We start from the raw sequence: 20,554 nt of genomic DNA on the forward strand, positions 1-20,554 counted from the left end.
ATTGTACGAAGAGTGGGAGTTGAACGAGTTGAAGACACTTGAAAAGTTAGGGAATTGTACGAAGAGTGGGAGTTGAACGAGTTGAAGACACTTGAAAAGTTAGGGAATTGTACGAAGAGTGGGAGTTGAACGAGTTGAAGACACTTGAAAAGTTAGGGAATTGTACGAAGAGTGGGAGTTGAACGAGTTGAAGACACTTGAAAAGTTAGGGAATTGTACGAAGAGTGGGAGTTGAACGAGTTGAAGACACTTGAAAAGTTAGGGAATTGTACGAAGAGTGGTCGTGTTGTGTAACTTAAGTGTAAAAAGTTAGGGAGTTGAACGAGTTGAAGACACTTGAAAAGTTAGGGAATTGTACGAAGAGTGGTCGTGTTGTGTAACGTAAGTGTAAAAAGTTAGGGAGTTGAACAAGTTGAAGACACTTGCTCTTTTTACTACATTTTTCAAGTCTACTTTACATGAACAACATACATGGCTTAGAGATTTAAAATGAAAACCCTTAACCTTCTACGAGCAAATCAATAGTTGTACTTTCATATTTTATGATCATAATTAGCCATTATGCAAATTTGTAACCCTCCGAAAAATTATTTGGCTTGATTCTTTTTCAATGTACTATGAATTTAAACTTGATTTTATCTTTTGTAATTTAAACAATAGTTTTTTAACATCTTTGTTGAAATTCATATTGCATGATTGAAGAAGAATAACCAATGGAGTATGAGGGACAAGCTTGTGGAGTCGATTTAGGCGAACAATGAGAAGAAGAAATTGAGCATGAGGTTCATCGAAGTTGAGTGGATTTTCAATATTCTCCTTGCATTCTAACAAAACTTCACGATTGTTGTCTCATTATATCCGCATTGCAGAGATCTTAAGGCTTCATGAAGGTCGCTTGGATAATCTATCATGACCTAATTTTCAAGACTTCGAAATTTGGATTACGACAAAAAGATGAAAGCCATTGTCCCCTCTCAAGGCTGGCATGCACATAGTAATGACACTTTGAGTTAAGTATTTAAGTCGTCCATCGTCCTCTCTCAATGCAGGTTGATTCTACACACAATAGTGACTCTACAAATTGATATCATTCACACTTCTAACAGTTTCATAAGTTTTCCTAAATTTTCTGGAGTGTCGTAGAGGCTTACAAGGTTTAAGGGCGCCTAGGAAGTTTAGATACAATTCGTGTTTACAAGTCCTAAGGTACTCAATCTACTAAAAACGTTTTGACCTAAGTCTACATGAAAAGTGTTCTAGCTCTAATGCCCTAACTTACACTAGTTCGTGCATGCTTTTCTATGGAAATATTCTATCGATCACCTATAACACAGAAAAACATAATGTAAATTTTCATGCAAGTCTATTAGAGAGATACTCCTCTCAATCACCTAAAGCAAGAAAATCCATAATCTTCCTACAAATATTAACTTAAAACTAACATGTAATTTACGTGCAAACAACTTGCTCAACAAGGAGATAACATTCATAAATCTCTTGGAGCACAAACCCAAAGTTTCCTTTCCTGCTTTCTAGCAGAGAGAAAAGCATTAAATAGACATGCATCATCCATTCTTATCTTAGAGGTTTTTTTTTTTTTTTTTTTTTTTTTTTTTTTTTTTTTTTTTTTTAGGTCCTAATTCAAGTAAACCTAGGGTTAGTATTGAAACCAGAATGAAAATAGACAAACTGAGATCAAATGTGGCAAACACGGAGGTGTTCACGCACGCAAGAGGTCGCCCAGGCATGAGTATAGATGTGACACTAGAGACGGAGTTGCGCTGTGCTCTTAACACGTTGTTCATTTTTACTAACACAGAAGAGACTGGGTTGAATCGTTATAGTGAATCTAGCGTAGGGGACGGGTCATGTGCGGGTTGGATGAAGCAGTCAGGTCAAGTCAGATCTTCTCAACATGCACAACACCCCTATGAAACAGACACGTTGCACCACTCAAAATCCAACATGTATCCAACCCTTAGTCAAATGCGCTTACTACCCCTCCGCCTGACACGTGTCCTCCGGTGGTTTGTCCTCCTCATTTTTATGCATATTGTTTTTCAAGATTCATAACGTTCTTTTTTAATTTCTTTTGATTTTTGTATATTTTCCTACCTAATCTAAATCAACATGATTTATTCATGAAAGTCGTAGAGTATTCTTTCTTACAAAGTTGTATAGCATTGATTAGTTTTTTTTATAATTTATTTCTAATCAACCACGGGAAGAAATAATTTTGATCAAAATTGGAAGAAAGCCATATTATTGCAGTTTCTTGTGGTTCTCTGGAATTCTGACTTTTGGTTCGAATCAATTTTAACTTTCGTCATGAAGCTTATATGAAATTTCTCCAAGAACGACATATAAAAAATTCACAAGCTTATTAAAAAAAATCATCTCAAATTTAAAGGAAAACTAAAATAAAAAACTCGAAATCCTTACCATTCAATCCTTCTCGATTCTTGGTAAATTTAGACTATCCAAATATTCAGATTGAGTCTTCTCATTGTTATGAGTAACTTTAAGGGTCTATGGTCATAATCCAACTCCTAGATTCAAATGAGGCATGGAGGACAAAAGGACTATTTTACCCCTTGAGTTTACTTGAATCGAATTTCCTAATTTTTTTCTATTATTATTTGTATTTTCTAAACAATTTTCTCTTGAAATTTGGTCTCTAGCACGTCTCAATAAAATTTAAATTTGAACTTTAAAGAAAAATCAGATAATTAATTTCTCATTATACAATCATTTCGAATCACACCGTAGGTGAGTGGTTGGTTTTATGAGGAAGAAGATGTTTCAAGTGAACCGACCCAAACTAATTCACTTGTACTTTACCTCACCGGTCGAGTTGGATTAGACTAAATAAGTTGAGTTGACTGACATTTGTCCAATTGAACTAGATTTTTTTTTTCTCAATTTAAACTTTTTGACACAATTTTTTTGCTTGTTATTGATAACTCGACTCAATTTGTGACCCAATTAAAGACTTTTAGAAAATTTGGAGCATGAACCACACTCGAGAAGTCAATAAATAAATAAGTAGTCAAATGGAAGTTTATTCAAACTTGCAGGTTAAACTTCTCTCATTCCTTCAGATTTTAAGCCAATCAATCATTGCAAAGATTTCCAATAGTCAAAAGGCAAGTTAAATTACTTGTCAAGGGGAGACGTGGTCTCTGTTGTGATTTATGCCCTAAAGCTTCATAATTAATTATTTAGTTTAACCATAATTTTTATTATTTTATTTGTAATTTAATTTTTATCCATAGTATGAAAATCCAAGGTTATTAATGCAGTCTTAAACAGTCTGTGGTTGACATACAAGAGAATCGTGTTCAAGTAATAACCTAAAGAGTTTATAGTATAGTAACACTATTGATACGGCCGGATAAAATTAAAGAATAATAGCATAGAAAAGTAAGTTTTGGAAGGAAAAATTACAAAGTGGGATTTTTATTTAGACTAAGTAAACTAACATTTCCTCCCTTAAATTGAATGTTTGCATCGGCTTACATCAGCCTAATAAAGCTCTTAGCTTCAAGGAGACATTCAGCTTTGAAGGTTTGGTCATCACATCAACTACTTGATCTTGTGGGCTGCAATATACTTACTCAACAATCCCGACTTTTGATAATTCTCTCATAAAATGAGAGCGTACATCTATATGTTTGCTTTGACCTTGTAAAACTAGATTATTTGACAATTTAATTGCAGAATTAATATCACATTGAATGACAGATGTTTGACCTTGATTTAGACAAAGTTTGTCCGGCACTCTTCTCAACCATATTTCCTGGCATGCACATGAAGCAACAGCAATGAATTCAACTTCAGCAGTAGACAAGCTTACAACTGGTTGTTTTTTTATTGCCAAGAAATATCTGCTGAACTTGTCAAAAAAGATAACCTGAAGTGGTTTTTCGATATTCTAAGTCTCCTGTATAATCACTATCTGTGTAAGTGTAATACCCAAAGAAAGAGAAATAGAAATAGAAAAAGAAAAGGAAAAAAAAAAAAAAAAAGGAAAAGTCAAGAGAGGGGCAAATAGGTAAGTTTGCCCCTCCAACCACTAAGGGTCCAAATGAAACCCTATGAAGAGTCCTGCAAAAGAGAAATAGTGAGAGAATGGGGGTAGAGAGAACCTAGAGTGAAGAGGAAGAATGAACCGCCGGAAGACTCACCGAAAACTACTGTCGGAGTCTATTCCGGTCAAGATCATGATGCAAGGAGCCTTTCTTGGAAGGGAAAAGAGAATGTGGGTGGTCGGAGTCCCATTTTCCATCAAGAAATTGGAAAAATCTGCGAGGTAAGATCTTGAACATTTTCTCAGATCTACGATTTTTCTTTGTGAATCAAGATCTGAAATCTTGATATATTCATCTAGGAACAACTCTCTACAGGATCTTTGAAGAAGTTTTGCTGAAACCTTGATCCGAAGGCAGAAACCCGAGAATCATCCAGGAACGGAGAGAGAAGAAATTCCGATAGCCATGTCTCGAAGGCAAGCGGCGAAACGCGACTGGGCAAGCAGTGGACACGTGCTGAGCGTCGGTCGGAGTTACGCAGCTCCGGTGAGACGGCAACACGTGTCGCCTTCAAACCCCAACCAGCTGCAGCCCACACGAGCGAACCCACCTGCTGACTCACCAACCCGAATCGGGGCGCCTGGACTATGACTATGCAGAGAGTGCGCGGGTGTGGTACTCGCGAGTAGACCTTCTCCCGGTGCGCGAGGACGTATGGTGGCGTGTGGGAGAACATGAGGGTTAGTTCCGGCCCGTCCGACTTCTGTCTGCCTAATTTTCATCCCGATTTCGATTCTAATCATATTTTTATCTGACTTAGGACCTAATTAAGAAAATCAGTATTCTTGGACACGCTATTTGTGCAGGAGTGCTAGGGCACGAGTCAACAAGTAAGTCACTACCCGGTATTTAGGAAGAAATACTTGTAGGATTCGCTTGGATTGCATGCATGCTAGTACCTTTGCCTTAGAATTAGCTCTCCATGAATGAGATTAGTCGGATTGATTGTTATTAGTGTATTGGGTGAATTGTCTGAGTGTTGCTTGTATGCTTTAAGCTTCCGCCGTACGTATGCATGCATTTAATTTATGTTGGAATTGTGTATTCCGCGTTTCAGGTGCTTGATGGATGAGTTCGCCCCCATAGAGCGCGAACTTTTTGCACATAACCACAAGGTTGAGAAACAAATACTTCTTCATTCAGCTCACCATTTAAAAATGCTTACATCTAACTGAGATATGAACCATCCTCTTTAAGCTTCAAGTGCCACCACAAAACGAATTGTTTCAATTCTTGCCACATGAGCAAATACTTCTGTATAATCTACACCTTGTTGATGAGAATATCCCTTCACCACTAACCTTTTCTTGTGCTGGTCTATTTCTCCGTTTTCATTAAATTTGGTCTTGTAAACTCATTTCACCTCAATAATCTTTCCATTTTCTGGTAATTCTGTCATTTCCCAAGTATCGTTTCTGTTAATTTCTTCTATTTCTGCATCCATGGCTTTTCTCTATTTCTCACTCTTTACATCATCTTCAAATCGAGTGGGATCATCTGCAAATGTGAGCATGGCTAATTGAGTTGCATTATCCTCTTCTGAGAGTCATTTTCGTGTTTCATAGTCTTACATCCAAATCAGTGTCTTCCTACTCATCTTTTCTTATGAACTAGATGAGCTTATTTCTTCTTGGTTCCTCTAAAGAACTAGAGAAAATATCTTCCTCTTCTAGATTTGCATTAATATCAGGCTCATCTCTACTGTCATTAATCTCATTCGTCCCTTTTTCATGATCTTCCAATTCGAAATCACACCTAACCTCTTCTTTATGCTTCTCATCTCATTCCCAACTTTTGTTTTCTTCAAATATGATGTCTCGGCTTATTAAAATCCTTTGTGAAACAGGATCATAAAGTCGATAAGCCTTTGATTCCTCACTTACTCCTAGCATGACACAAGCTAAACTCTCATCATCCAGCTTTTTTCTTCTACTATTTGGTACATGAACATGAGAAATACACCCAAAAACTCTAAAATACTCAATTGAAGGCTTAACTCCACTCCAAGCTTCTTTCGAAGTTTTATTCTTACGCTAAAGTTAGACTTCGATTCAAAACATGCATTGTCCAATTTACTGCTTTAGGCCAAAAACTTTTGGGAAGTTACTTTTCTAAAAGATGTTGTGTACCATATTCATAATAATTCTGTTTTTCCTCTCTGCAACTCCATTTTGTTGTGACGTGTATGGAGCTGTGAACTGTCTTTGTAGGTCATTATTATCACAAAATTATTGAATTCCTGTGATGTGAACTCCCCCATGGTCAGTACGCAGACTTTTAATTGATGCATTTTTCTCCTTCTCAACAAGGATTTTAAACCTCTTGAAAACATGAAAGGCTAATGATTTTTCTGTAAATAAGAAAACCCATATTTTTACTATAGTCATGGGTAAAAGTGAGCAAGTATGTAACAATTCATATTTTTCCATTTTTCCTTATTTTTAATTTCAAAAATGACAGAATATTATGTTGTAGCATTTATTCTCGTTGGAAAATATGCATGATTTCTGGCGAGACCATTATACCTTAATGGGAAACGTCTTGACATCCTTTTTATATTCCTATGCACAACCCTTCAATTCCCTTAAAAATGATTTTACTCTTGAAGTTACCTTTGGTGTCTTAGTGTGTTCGAGAGAAGGAAATTTATGAGCTTCAAAAGGAAATCGAGTGGTTGGGTTTCGAGCTGTTGGGTTCATGGGGTATTTTGAGGGTTCCTGGAACATTTGAGTTTTATTTTGAAGGCAGAATCGAGTGAATCGACATTAGGATCGCTGTGCTCATTAGAAATCGGTGTCGTAGACGCTTTGAGGTTGTCGGAAGCGGGGAGGCTATGTCATCGTTGTCGGTGCATCATTGATTAGGGTTTCATGGTGTTGCGGGTTGGGAAGAAATGCATCGGATCGGGTCAGATACCCGCGGACACAACCCTTGCTTCCAGCCCTCAGGCTGTACGAAGACACGGGTCCTAGCTGCTTTGGCCCAAACAGGATCTATGTTCGTTTCGGCCCAACACAGGCGCACGCCTGTAGCATGTTTTCTCGACATCCCACGCGTATACATAGCTTGGCTCGCATGTGCACAGCTCATCCATCGAACTTCATCGGCTTGACGGCGTCTTGACTTGTCAGCTTGGTATACCCACAATATATCGATTTCTAGGTTGTTGGCCCTTCTGAAGACGTTTCTGCCCATGCTCTTGTATCTTGAGGTTAGTATGGCTTTTAATAGTCAACACAGATTGTGTTAGGAGTTTACCTTGATAACTAACATGAGGTTTAGCTAGATATGTTACAAAAGGTTCCTAAATATGTTTTGTGGTTCTTATAGAACGTAATTAACCGTTGGAATTAGCTTGTTGTGAGTGACTTCTGCCAAGGCCATCGAGGTAAGTGACTTTACTGTTGGAGTTAGCTTATTATGTGTTGTATGATGATGCGTGCCTTGTGGCCCCTGCATGCACCATATTATATGTGATATGACTATGTGACGCATGGTTTATATTGACTAGTGATGTTATGAAAATTTATGGTTGATATGTTAGTATTATATGTCATGAAAGTGATGATTGTTGCATGTATGCACGTAACATAACTGAATTATGTCATGAAATGCTTATGGAATTGGAACGTATTTACATATTACGTAATATGCCATGTAATGTAAGTTATGGGACCTCATGCATGTTTTTATTTCATTTGCATCGAGATACTTCCCATTTATGTCATGAAAGAATAAAATTCAATATTTATGTTCGCCATGATATCATGTGGGTCTTTTCTGTTCTGTGGTGTCCTGTGACATGCAATATGTTGTGCCTAACCAAGCCAGGCCCAAGGGGTACGTATACGAGCCCGCCGGGTGGGTCAATGTGCGCGTACATGGGCCGTGTTTGGAGAAGTACCACATATCCAACCCTACCTATAATAGAAAAGCACCCAAGGTCATGTACAGTTTACGAAAGTTAGGTTCCACTCATATGTTGCATGTGTTTGCATTTCTAACCCCAACAGTGGAGTGACTTACTGAGTATTTCATAAAATACTCAAGCCCGTACTACCTACATTTTCCAAGTAAAGGCAAGGTGCCAATATACGACTGATGGTGGAGCTAAGGTTACCATGGGAGTTTAAGGAGAGGGCATAATTAGCCGTTTATGTTTTTATTTGGGTTTTTAAGTTAGATCGTTGAACGTTTATTTTATTTAAATTTCCTGATTTAGTTATTGAATGTTTTCCATTTCGGAGTTATCTTTAGTTCGGATTTTGAACCTTTATGTCTGACTGGTGCTGTTTCCAAGACTATTTATGTTGAATTTTCCACTTAAAGATTTATGCATGTATGGATGACTTCACTAATTAGATTAAGAAAATTAGGGGTGCTACAGTTGGTATCAGAGCTCTAGGTTATAGGTCTTGTAGACTGGCGTACGATGTAGGCCTAACGTACTTTCATTGTCCTCCAGCAAACACACCGTCACCGTCAGGTATGCCTTTTAAGAATTAAAAATTCTTAATTAAATGATGCATGCAGTAGTGAATCTGTATTTTGTAATGAATGATATGATGTACATGTGTTATATGCTTGCATGATTTATGATATGTCATGTACTATCGGATGATTATGTTAATGTATAGTTGTATGCATGAGTGACTTGCATAACTACGAATGTTTATTGAATCTATTAGATAACTATGTGACCTAGTAGTTACGTGCACTATTTAGATGTCAACTAGAACTCGAGGAGGAGGTCTTAGGGGATGGCCCCCGCTTAGGGGTTGAGGAAGAGAAAGGGGACGTTATTGGGGGTGAGAGGATTTTGTAGAGTAGCCTCTTCTGCCACCAACGACACCTCAAGCCGCACATACCCTACAACTGCCCTAGCAGATGATTGCAAACTGTAATACAAAATTTGAATGTCAACCAGCAAGAAAATGCTTCTACATCAACCATGGAGGCTAGATACCTGCGGGATTCCAAGAGGGGTGACCCTCGAACTTTTAAGGGGGCATCTGACATTCCAACGGTGGCACAGATGTGGTTGAGGTCCATTGAGTCAGTATTTGAGTCGACCAACTACCCTGAGGCCCACAGGGTGGAGTGTGCTACGTCTATGGAAGGACCTGATAGTTCGCGTGAACCCCCTCATCACCAGTGGGATAGAAGCGACGCCGCGACTAGACTGACCGAAATGAATTGTCTTTTTCACATACACAGAAACGATCCGAGAGACAGCACCGTGATTTTAGGTGTGAGTAGCAAGGCTGTGAGAACAGGTCAGAAAATAGGCCCAAGTGTAAGGTGTGCGGTAAGAATCATTGGGGTTAGTGTTTGGCTTGATCTGGAGCCTTTATTCGATGTGGAAAGGAAGGGCATTTGTCTAAGGACTGTCTTGGAGGCCGTACACTGATACTAGGATTCAGCAGAGGCCATTACGCATCGCGGATAACCCCACTCAGAACCATCTTCCAATAAGAACTTATGCCTCTACCAGCAAGTATGCTGGAAACCCTGATGCAGCGGTGACAAGTACACTATCTGTTCTTGGGCACCTTCCTTTGACATTTTTGACTCAGGATCTATACATTCTTTTATTTCTATTGTTTTTATTAGTCAAGCAAAGTTTGTATTAGAACCTTTATTGCATGGATTCTCAGTAGGCACCCTAGCAGGGGTGAATATGATTGCTGCTTATAGAGTAAAAGATAGTCATGTATTAATATCAGGAGTTAGATAGTGGTAGACTAAATAGTAATTGATATGACTTGTATGATGTAATTTTGGGAATGGATTGATTAGCAAAACATTATGCTAGTATAAACTGTTACAAGAAAGAAGTGGTGTTTACACCACTGTCCGAGACCAAATTCAAATTCAAGGTCATGAGTCTTGGTACTGTGTCAAAGGTGATATCAATGATGAAAGCAAATAAGTTAGCCCAGGACGGAGCGTGGGCAATACTAGCCAGCGTTGTGGATACCAAGAAAGAGAAGGTTTCCCTAGAAACATTGTCAGTTGTGAATGAGTTCCCAAATGTATTCCTAGAGGACTTTCCAAGAATTCCTTCGACATGAGATGTTGATTTTGCAATAGAGCTGGAATCAGGTACCAGTCCAATATCTAAGACCCCGTATCGTATGGCACCAGCTGAGTTGAAAGAACTCAAGACGCAACAACAAAAGTTGTTAGATAAGGGATTTATTAGACCCAACATTTCTCCTTGGTTTGTGCCTGTGCTATTTAGCAAGAAAAAGGATGGGTCTATGCGCTTGTGCATTGCTTATAAGGAGCTGAATAAGAGAATAGTGAAGAACAAGTATCCTCTTCCGTGCATTGAGGACTTATTTGATCAGCTCAGGGAGGCAACAGTGTTTTCAAAAATTAACCTTCGGTCCAGTTACCACCAGATCAAGATTAAAAATGAGGATATATCGAAGACAGCTTTCAGAACAAGGTATGACATTATGAGTTTGTGGTTATGTCATTTGGACTTACTAATGCCCCTGCAGTATTTATGGAACTGATGAATCGCGTGATCAAGTAATGTTTGAATACTTTTGTCATAGTGTTCATAGACGATATCTTGGTGTACTCAAAGACAGATCAAGAACATCAGTTACATCTAAGAAAGGCTCTGACAATACTGAGAGTCAGTTCTTGAAGTGTGAATTTTGTGTTACGTGAAGTCGCTTTTCTAGGGCACGTGATATCTGAGAAAGGTGGGCCAGTAGATCCTGCCAAGGTGGAAGCGGTCACTAAATGGAATTGTCCAACCACTGTTACTGAGGTACGAAGCTTTCTAGGCTTAGCAGGTTATTACCAACACTTCATAAAGGATTTTTCCAAAATAGCTGCACATTTTACGCAATTAACTCGAAAGACTGCTTTTATGGTTCGAAGAGTACGAAAAAGGTTTCAAGATCTAAAGGATAGGCTGGTGACTACGCCAGTACTTTCGATGCTCGACGGCACAGGGAACTATGTCATTTACAGTGATGCTTCCAAGAAAGGCTTGGGTTGTGTGTTGATGCAACATGAGAAGGTTATTGCCTACACATCCAGCCAGTTGAAGGACTATACAAAGAAATACCCAACGCATGATCTGGAACTAGCAGCGGTGGTTTTCTCATTAAAGATATGGCAACACTACCTTTATGGAGAGAAGACTCTAATTTACACTGACCACAAAAGTTTGAAGTATTTCTTTTCTCAGAAGGAGCTGAATATAAGACAACGAAGGTGGTTGGAGCTGGTCAAAGATTATAGCATTGACATTCAATATCACCCCAAGAAGGGCAATGTGGTTATAGACGCCCTAAGTAGAAAGACAGCTCATTCATCAGCATTATTTACAAGAAAACCTAGGGTATAGGCAGTTTTTGAGCAAGCTGGAATAACGATGGCAGTGGAAGGTATTAAAGCACAACTAGCTTGACTGACTATACAACCCACCCTCCGTCAGAGAATTGTTGATGCTCAGATAAGAGACTCTTAGTTGGAAAAGATACTTAATAAGATGGATGGAGGCAAAACCAGCTGACGAATACACCAAGGTATCTGATGGAGGACTACTGTATCAAGGTCGGTTGTGTGTACCAATGGTAGAATAACAGATGAATAGAATATTAAAGGAGGCACATAATTCTCCATTCATCATGCATCCTGGAGGTACCAAGATGTATCAAGATATAAAGACACACTTTTGGTGGCATGGAATGAAGACGGATATCGTAGAGTTTGTAAGTAGATGTTTGGTGTGCCATCAGGTCAAGACACCAAGACAGAGACCAACATGATTATTGTAGCCTCTCAGTGTACCATGGAAATGGGAGAATATTCCCATGGGTTTCATGGTAGGATTACCAAGAACATTAAAGGGCTACATGGTCAGGCCACCTACACAGTAGACAATTGCGCACTGTTGTACATGAATGAAATTGTCAGATTGCATAGAATTCCAGTATCAAATGTATCAGATCGTGACCCACGTTTTACTTCAGCTTTTAGCGCGGGCTCTAGAAATCGTTGGGCACTCGCTTGGATTTCAGTACAATGTTTCATTGACAAACAGACAGACAGACAGAACGTTTAAATCAAAGTTTAGAGGATATGTTACATGCCTGTCTGCTTGAATTCGTTGGTAGTTGGGATTCGAAGCTGCATCTCATGGAATTTTCCTATAATAATTGTTATCAGGAGACAATTGGCATGGCGCCATACGAGGCATTATGTGGAAAACGATGCAGAACACCATTGTGTTGGGATGAGGTAGGGGAACGTGAGTTGGTGGGTCCAAATTGGTCCAAGTTACGAATGAGGCGATGCAAAAGATCAAAGAAAGAATGTGCACTACTCAGAGTAGACAGAAAAGCTATGCGAACTCAAGACGGAGGAATCTAGAGTTTGAAGTGGGTGACATGGTATTCTTGAAAGTGGCCCTGATGAAAGGAGTCCTAAGGTTTAGACGCAAAGGAAAGCTGAGTCCTCGATTTATAGAAACTTTTGAAATTTTGGAGAGGATCGGACCCGTTGCGTATATGTTAGCCCTACCACCATCGCTCTCAACTGTACACAAGTATTTCATGTATCTGTACTTCGTAAGTATATGGCCAAACCAACACATGTGATAGATTATGAGGCTCTAGAAGTAGTAGAAGACTTGAGCTAGGAGGAAAAACCATTGGGAATTTTAGCTTGCAAGGTAAAAGACATTGCATTTGTCAAGGTATGGTGGAGAAACCAACCAATGGAGGAGGCTACATGGGAACGAGAAGTTGTTGTCGGCGCATCGTCGATTAGGGTTTTAGGGTGTTGCGGGTTTGGAAGACGAGCACCGGATCGGGTCGGATACCCGCGGACACAACTCCTGCTTCCAGCCCTCACGTCGTATGAAGTCACGAGCTGTAGTTGCTTTCGACCCAAACAGGATCTGCATTCATTTTGGCTCAACATAGACGCACGCCTGTAGCGCGTTTTCTCGGCTTCGCACGTATATACATGGCTCGACTCCTCCATCAGACTTCCTCAGCTTGACCAGCTTGGCTTGTCAGTTCGGTATACCCACAATATACCGATTTCTAGGCTTACGGCCCTTCCAAAGACGTTTCTGCCCTTGTTTTTGCATTCTAAGGTTAGTATGACTCTTAATAGTCAACTTAAATTAGTTAGGTGTTTACCTTGATAACTAACATGAGGTTTAGCTAGGATATGTTATGAAAGGTTTCTAAATATGTTATGTGGTTCTTATAGGACGTAATTAACCGTTGGAATTAGCTTGTTGTGAGTGACTTTGGCCAAGGCCATCGAGGTAAGTGACTTTACTATTGGAATTAGTTTTTTATGTGTTGTATGATGATGCGTGCTCTGTGGCCCCTGCATGCACCATATTATATGTGATATGACTATGTGACACATGAATTATATTGACTGGTAATGTTATAAAAATTTATGATTGATATGTTAGTACTATATGCCATGAAAGTGATGATTGTTGACTGTATGCACGTATTATAACTGAATTATGTCATGAAATGCTTATGGAATTGGAACGTATTTTCATATTAAGTAATATGCCATGTAATGTAAGTTATGAGACCTCATGCATGTTTGTATGTCATTTGCATTGGGATACTTCCTCTTTATGTCATGAAAGAATGAAATTCGATATTTATGTTCGCCATGATATCATGTGGGACTTTTCTGTGCGCGTACATGGGTCTCGTGTGGAGAAATACCACACATCCAACCCTACCCAAAATAGAAAAGCACCCAAGGCAAGTTTACAAAAGTTAGGTCCCACTCATACGTTGCATGTGTTTGCATCTCTAACCCCAATAGTGGGGTGACTTATTGAGTATTTCATAAAATACTAACCTTCATTTTTCATGTAAAGGCAAGGCGCCGATGTATGGCTAACGATGGAGCTGAGGTTACCATGGAAGACTAAAGAGAGGGTATACTTACCCATTTATGTTTTTATTTGGGTTTTTAAGTTAGATCATTGAACGTTCATTTTATTTAAATTTCCTAATTCAGTTATTGAATGTTTTCGTTTCGGAGTTATCTTTAGTTCGGATTTTGAATCTTACCCATCAATGCTCAAGTGTTGGTCGCTTGTGGATGTATATAATAAAATGATGTAAAATTCACAAGAATAAGTGCAAGTATACACTATCACAAGTAGAAAGTAATAAGTAAATTATCGATTCCACAGGGAACCTATCCTTTTGGTTAATTTTATCATTGAAAATTAAGTGAGTTTTTGGGTAACATTCAAATGGGTGTTGGTGATTTTAACTACTTAAACAAAACTAAAACAGAGTGCCATTGCTATTGAAAAACAGAAAATGATGAGAAAGTCAACTATAATAAGGAAGGTTCGGCTAAGAGAGGTTAAATAGATAAGTTGTTGAGTTTTGTGGTAGATTTTAGTTCCTTTTAATAGATTTCCAAGCCCACTTCTAAGGGTCATGAATGGTGATTATTTTCATAATCGTTGTGATTTGTATTAACAATGCTCTAGGAGAAGTATTATTCTTAACCCTTCTGTTACCCTTCAAGTCTCATTGCTATGGAACTAGAGTATTAAAGAGGATTTCATTGCTCCCTCTCTTCTCCCGAATAAGAGAACAACTATGTATGTAAAGTAGCTAATTAAACACACATGTAAATCATTAACAACAATTCTTTAATAAACTAAAATCATACCGTCAACATACTTAAACTATATAAAACTCTCTCGCCTCCCCTATAAAGTTTAGCTCTCCATACAAACTGAATTAAACAGAGGAACCCACATCTTAATCATATAAAATTGATAGAATAAGAAAAGAGAGTAAGAAAATAGAGACTTATCCAGCTTTGTTGCCGTTCTTCAATGGAAGTTCCCTTCTCTTGAGCTCTCACGTCCACCTCATTGTCCTAATCTATCCTTCTTGGATTAGGGTTTTTCTTCTTCTTCTCTGGTTTCACAGCAGTTCACATCAGCAGAGGTACTACTGTCTAATCCGATTTTTTTTTCTCCCAAAGTGTGTCACCCTCCTCTTGGTCTTCTTTTTCGTTTTATATTGAGCATGGGTTCCCCTTTAGGTTGAAAAGGAATAAGTTGTCCACGTAGGATGTTCCTCATTGGGTAGTCAATGACCCACTTGGATGGCGGATGTGAATTTAAAATTTCCATGTCATCCCCCGTTTGTTTCCAAATTTGCTACTCCCTCATGGTTCAGCATAAATGTCTGAAATTTTACCACATAACTCAATTAAAAGTACAATTAAGATCAATTTATGTCAAATCATATTTTTTTTCATGTTGGACCGCAATAAACGATTTCATGCTCACTAAGTAGAATCAATGAGGTAATAAATGAGAAAATGGTGAATAAAAGTGCAATATTAACTATAAAAAGACCAGATATGACTCTACTTTTAGAGAGTTATTAGGTGCCTATATCTACAATGCCAAAGCTGCACTTTGTCCTCCGTGATTGAGTTGAAGCACACTTATGGTAGAGGTTGAAATGTTGCTTGAAGCATGAACATTCGATTCTCAGACATCTTTGTATTTATGATTAAAACCTTCTCATGATGGAACGCCTTGCACCTTCCATATTGAAACGTAACAGCAACTCCCCGTTTTTGCAATTGTCCAATGCTCAACAAGTTGTTTGTCAATTCTATAACATAGAACACTTCTGTAATAATATGCGTTGTTCCATTCACTTGCAGCCTTATGTTGCCCTTTCCTAGTACAACCAAGCTTGTGTTGTTGCTGAGTTTTACTGAATCTTTGAATTTTTCATTTAAATCTTAAAAATATTGCTTTACTCCACCCATATGATTGTTGCAGCCAGAATCAATATACCAACAATCTTATTAGCCATCTTCCTCCTTTTTCTCACCCGTGCAAGCCATCAGTAAAATCTCATTTTTTGTCTTTGTATAGTTTGTCACTTCATTCTTACTTGCACATTGTCATTGAAAATGCCCAAATTTGAGACAATTGTAGCATTCTACTATGGCTTTCTCAAAGTTTTGCCTACCTCTTCCACATTCCCTTCCTCTGAAACTTCCACGACCTCGACTCCTTCCTCCTGACTGATCTCCATTTGTCACTTTCAAGGCATGTTCCTCATTGATGTGAGAACGCATGCGTTGTTCATGAACAAGTAGGCTGCTTTGCAATTCATCAATGGTTAAAGTATCTATATCTTTAGATTCCTCAATGGAACAAACCACATAATCAAGTTTGAAAGTCATAGATCTCAAAATCTTTTCCCAAACAGCCACATCTCCCTTTCTTTCACCATTTTCTTTCGTTTTATTTGTTATTGCAAGTGTTCGAGCAAAATATTCATTTAAAAATTCTCCTGTCTTCATTTGAAGAATTTCAAATTCCACTCTGAGTGTTTGCAGTTGTGCAAGCTTGACCCTAGTTGTTCCTCGATATTTCTTTCTTCATAGAGTCCCATATGTCCTTCGTTGTATCCTTGTTTAGAATCGTTTCTATAATTGAACGATCTAATGCTTGGAAAAGATAATACTTGGCCTTCAAATCTTTCAGCTTCTGATCATCAATGCTCTTCTGTTGTGCATACGTAGATCCTCCTGCTACTGCAGAAATTTCATTTTCTACTAAATCCCAATACTCCTTTGATCGCGAAAAGTTTTCCATGAGCATTGCCAAGTTATCATAATGCCCCTTAAACTTTGGGATGACTGGCTGCACAAAAGAAGCTTTCTGTAGACATCTTGAAGATTGCTACTTCAAATTTTAATATGATCCCTTACTATGGCTCTAATACCAAATGATGAAATTAATGAAATAATAGCAGAGAAAAGTAAGTTTTGGAAGGAAAAATGCTCTATTATTGAATGGAAAAATAACAGGCTATTAAATAGTCATATATAACAAAACAAAAGAAATGATAAATAAGGAGTCTACTCTAACTGACTTCTAAAAGTTAAAGTCCTATTATAAAGTGATACTTTATTTAGACTAAGTAAACTAACACGACCCACTTTATAATCATTATAAGTGATTTGATCCAAATCGTTCATGTAGAGACATGTAAGTGTGGGTATTCTATACAATGAGTTTGATAAGGATCACGGTGTTCCAAATGTTTCAACTGGACCTATTACACGATCCAAGGCCAAGATGATTCAACAAGCATTCATTCTTCATCTACAAAATTGGAGAGGCTTGATTCAACCATTATTTCATGTGTTACAAGCTGATTTGATTGAGGAAGAACCATTTGAAGCTTCAGAAGTGAATATTTGCATGGTTGAAGAAAGGGATGAAGTTGCTTGCACTTGATTCATAAGTTGTTAGAAAACTTTATTTATTATTTTTAATTTCATAATTATTGTAGGGGCAAAAGGGTGGAAGTCATTGGTCAAATTGACTTTTTTTTTTTTTTTTTTTTTTTTTTTTTTTTTTGAGATTTAAGAGATTGGGATTAAATTTTGGTCGCTAACTTCTTGAGTGGACATTTGAAAAATTGAAAATTTATTTTGTGGGTAACTATAAATACGCACAAATTAGTACATAAAAAAGAGATTGTGAATGAATGAATGATTGAGACTTTCACATTTCGAAATTCGAGCATCATCTTTGTCATTTCTAGTTTACTGCAATTCTTGTAGTAGATTGCATCTGAGCTCTAGATCTTTGATCTTAAGAATTAATCTAATTCTAGCATTATATCTTGGTTTATCCGAATTTTGTACAAGGAGGTGTTAATTTTATTGATTCAACTGTTTTTGCTCCCACAAAAACATGAATTGTTGGGATTAGGGTTCCCTTATCAATTTGATATCATAGCTAGGTTGCATCTTAGTGGCCTACTCTAGAATTCATTTTATTTTTCGTTTATGCTATTCTTTTTCTTTTCTTCAAATCTGTCCATTTATTCTGTTGCTGCGAGTTCAACCTTTCTTTGTAATCTTCTCACTTTATTCTCATTTCATTACTGTAGATCATATTTAGATCTTAAAAAAAAAAAAAAAAAAAAAAAAAAAGAATTCCAATCATATTGTTCTTGATATTGTGGTTATAAATCCTTGTCATTAGACAATTTGCATGTTTATTTGAATATCAAATAAACTCCAATTGACATTTTTTTCTAAATCATCTAAATTTGGAACCATTGTGTTGATATTGTTCTTTCACCCTTTGAGCGGACATAGTTCTAGGGGAAGGAGGAGATGTCGGTTGAGGGAGAGGAAGAGGTAGAACAAGGGGTAGAGAAATTTTAGCACAAAAAAGAAGTGAGAGAGAGTACCGATATAAGAGAGGAGGAGTCAAGGGAGTAAAGCTTCCAACTTTCTATGGGAGATCTGATCTAGAAGAGTATTGCAATATGAGAGCAAAATTGAGTATGTTTTTTATTGCAACAATTTCAGTGAAGAAATAAAGTTGAAGCTTTCTATGATTGAATTTTGTGATTACGTAATTATGTTGGACATCTTTGATATCAAAGTGGAGGAGAAATTATGAAGAACCAATTGAAATGTGAGAGGAATTGAAGTTATTAATGAGAAAAATGTACATTCCTAAGCATTGTTCTCGAGTACTCAGGGAAAAACTGTATACAATGCAATATGGATCCAAGAGTGTTGAAGAATATACAAAGAAATGGAGGTCTTTATGAATAGAGCATGCATTGATGAAGACAACGATGATATAATGGCCAGATTCCTTGGTGGGTTAAACACACAACTTGCTCATCAAGTGGATAGGCAAGCGTACTTTGATATGCAAGAATTGTTACACCTTGCTGTCAAAATCGAAGGGCAACTAGCTTGGGAGAAGAACTCCAAGAGGTATGTTATTCCTAAGTCTACAACTTTCAACACTTGGAAAAAGGATGCAAATATTGAAAAGATAGATTTTAAGGTTAGAGGAAAGTATGAGCTTGACAAAAAGAACAAAGTTGAGACCTCAAAGGGTAAAGAGAAAGTTGAGGAATACAAGGAGGTTCGAGAAAGAAATAGAGACATCAAATCTTGGAAATGTCAAGAAATTGGTCATATTAGTGGTGATGATCCTAACAAGAGAGTCATGACCATCAAGAATGGACAAGCTGTCACAGATACTGAGGAAAGTGACTAGGATGAGCTAGTTGAAGAAGAAAACCAAGAGAATGATGAAGAATTGGAAGATGGGAGTCATTTGACACTTGTTGAGAAGACTTCTTAAAACTCAAGTTACGGAGAATAATGTTGATGATCAAAGAGACAACCTATTTCACACAAGGTGTTTAGTCAAGGGGACTCCTTGTAGTCTTGTTATTGATAGTGAAAGTTGCACCAATGTATTAAGTACCATGTTGATCAAAAGGTTGCAAATTCCAACTCAACACCATCCTAAACCTTACAAGCTTCAATGTCTCAATGATAGTGGAACAATAAAGGTAGTTTCTCAAGTTTAATATCTTTTACTTTGGGAAAACATAAAGATAAAGTTCTTTGTGATGTGCTACCCATACTTGCTGGAGGCATATTGCTAGGCCGACATTCGCAATTTGATAGGAAGCTCATGCATGATGGTTATTCGAATAGGTATTCTTTTATAAAAGATAGTAGAAAAACCCTTTTGAGTTCTACAATGTATTTGCTTATCAATTAAAGTTGGAGGAAAAAAAGAGTTCGAGGAATATTATTTTCATTCAAACATTTATTTAAGAAAAACATCCAAGGTTCTGTAGCTCAGTTGGTTAGAGCGTTGGTCTTATGAGCCGAAGGTCGCGGGTTCGAGCCCCGCCAGAACCAATCAAACCTAGTCACCTGGTTAAACGAACAATCGTGTAAATGAACAAATTATGGGATGAGCTCATTAAGCCACTTACTTGTTCTCATTAGGGTTCTTACTTGATCACGTCTATTAGAGGTGTCCTGACTTAAGTCATCGTCTAGCCAACCTAACTTTAACACCTGCTTCTTTGAAGATAAACACACTCCACTAGCCCATCCTCTTTTCTTTCTAGCATTGCATAATACATAAAATAGCATGGTTCTCACAAATCTCAACCTAGGGGCATAATGATAATTTTCTAACATACATAAGTATACACTCACCCAAAAACGACTAAAACTCCACTAGCCCATCCTCTTTTCTTTCTAGCATTGCATAATACATAAAATAGCATGGTTCTCACAAATCTCAACCTAGGGGCATAATGATAATTTTCTAACATACATAAGTATACACTCACCCAAAAACAACCTTTAGTCTTTAACATGCATTATCTCCTAAAGTTCGTGCGGTTACTTACTTGGATGACATGTGTCTTCCCGAGCAAGCTTCTTCGCATGTTAGGAGCTCCAAAATTCCTGGAATCTTTCTCTCACATACAATAACCTATGCATTCAACTCCTTAGTCAAAATTCCTAAACTTCCAAACCAATTTTTTATTCTTTATTTATATATATTTTTTCTTTAATTTTATAACTTTCTCTCT

General features: G+C 37.6%; 1 non-coding gene across 1 annotated transcript; it reads left to right on the forward strand.

The window, feature by feature from the left end:
• Window positions 1-19,791: 19,791 nt before the first annotated feature.
• On the forward strand, window positions 19,792-19,865 carry TRNAI-UAU (transfer RNA isoleucine (anticodon UAU)). Its single transcript has one exon. It is a non-coding gene; the product is annotated as a tRNA-Ile (tRNA).
• Window positions 19,866-20,554: the final 689 nt, after the last annotated feature.

Source organism: Cucurbita pepo, chromosome 18 (assembly GCF_057944985.1).
Source record: "Cucurbita pepo subsp. pepo isolate OVF chromosome 18, ASM5794498v1, whole genome shotgun sequence".
Taxonomy (NCBI): Eukaryota; Viridiplantae; Streptophyta; class Magnoliopsida; order Cucurbitales; family Cucurbitaceae; genus Cucurbita; species Cucurbita pepo.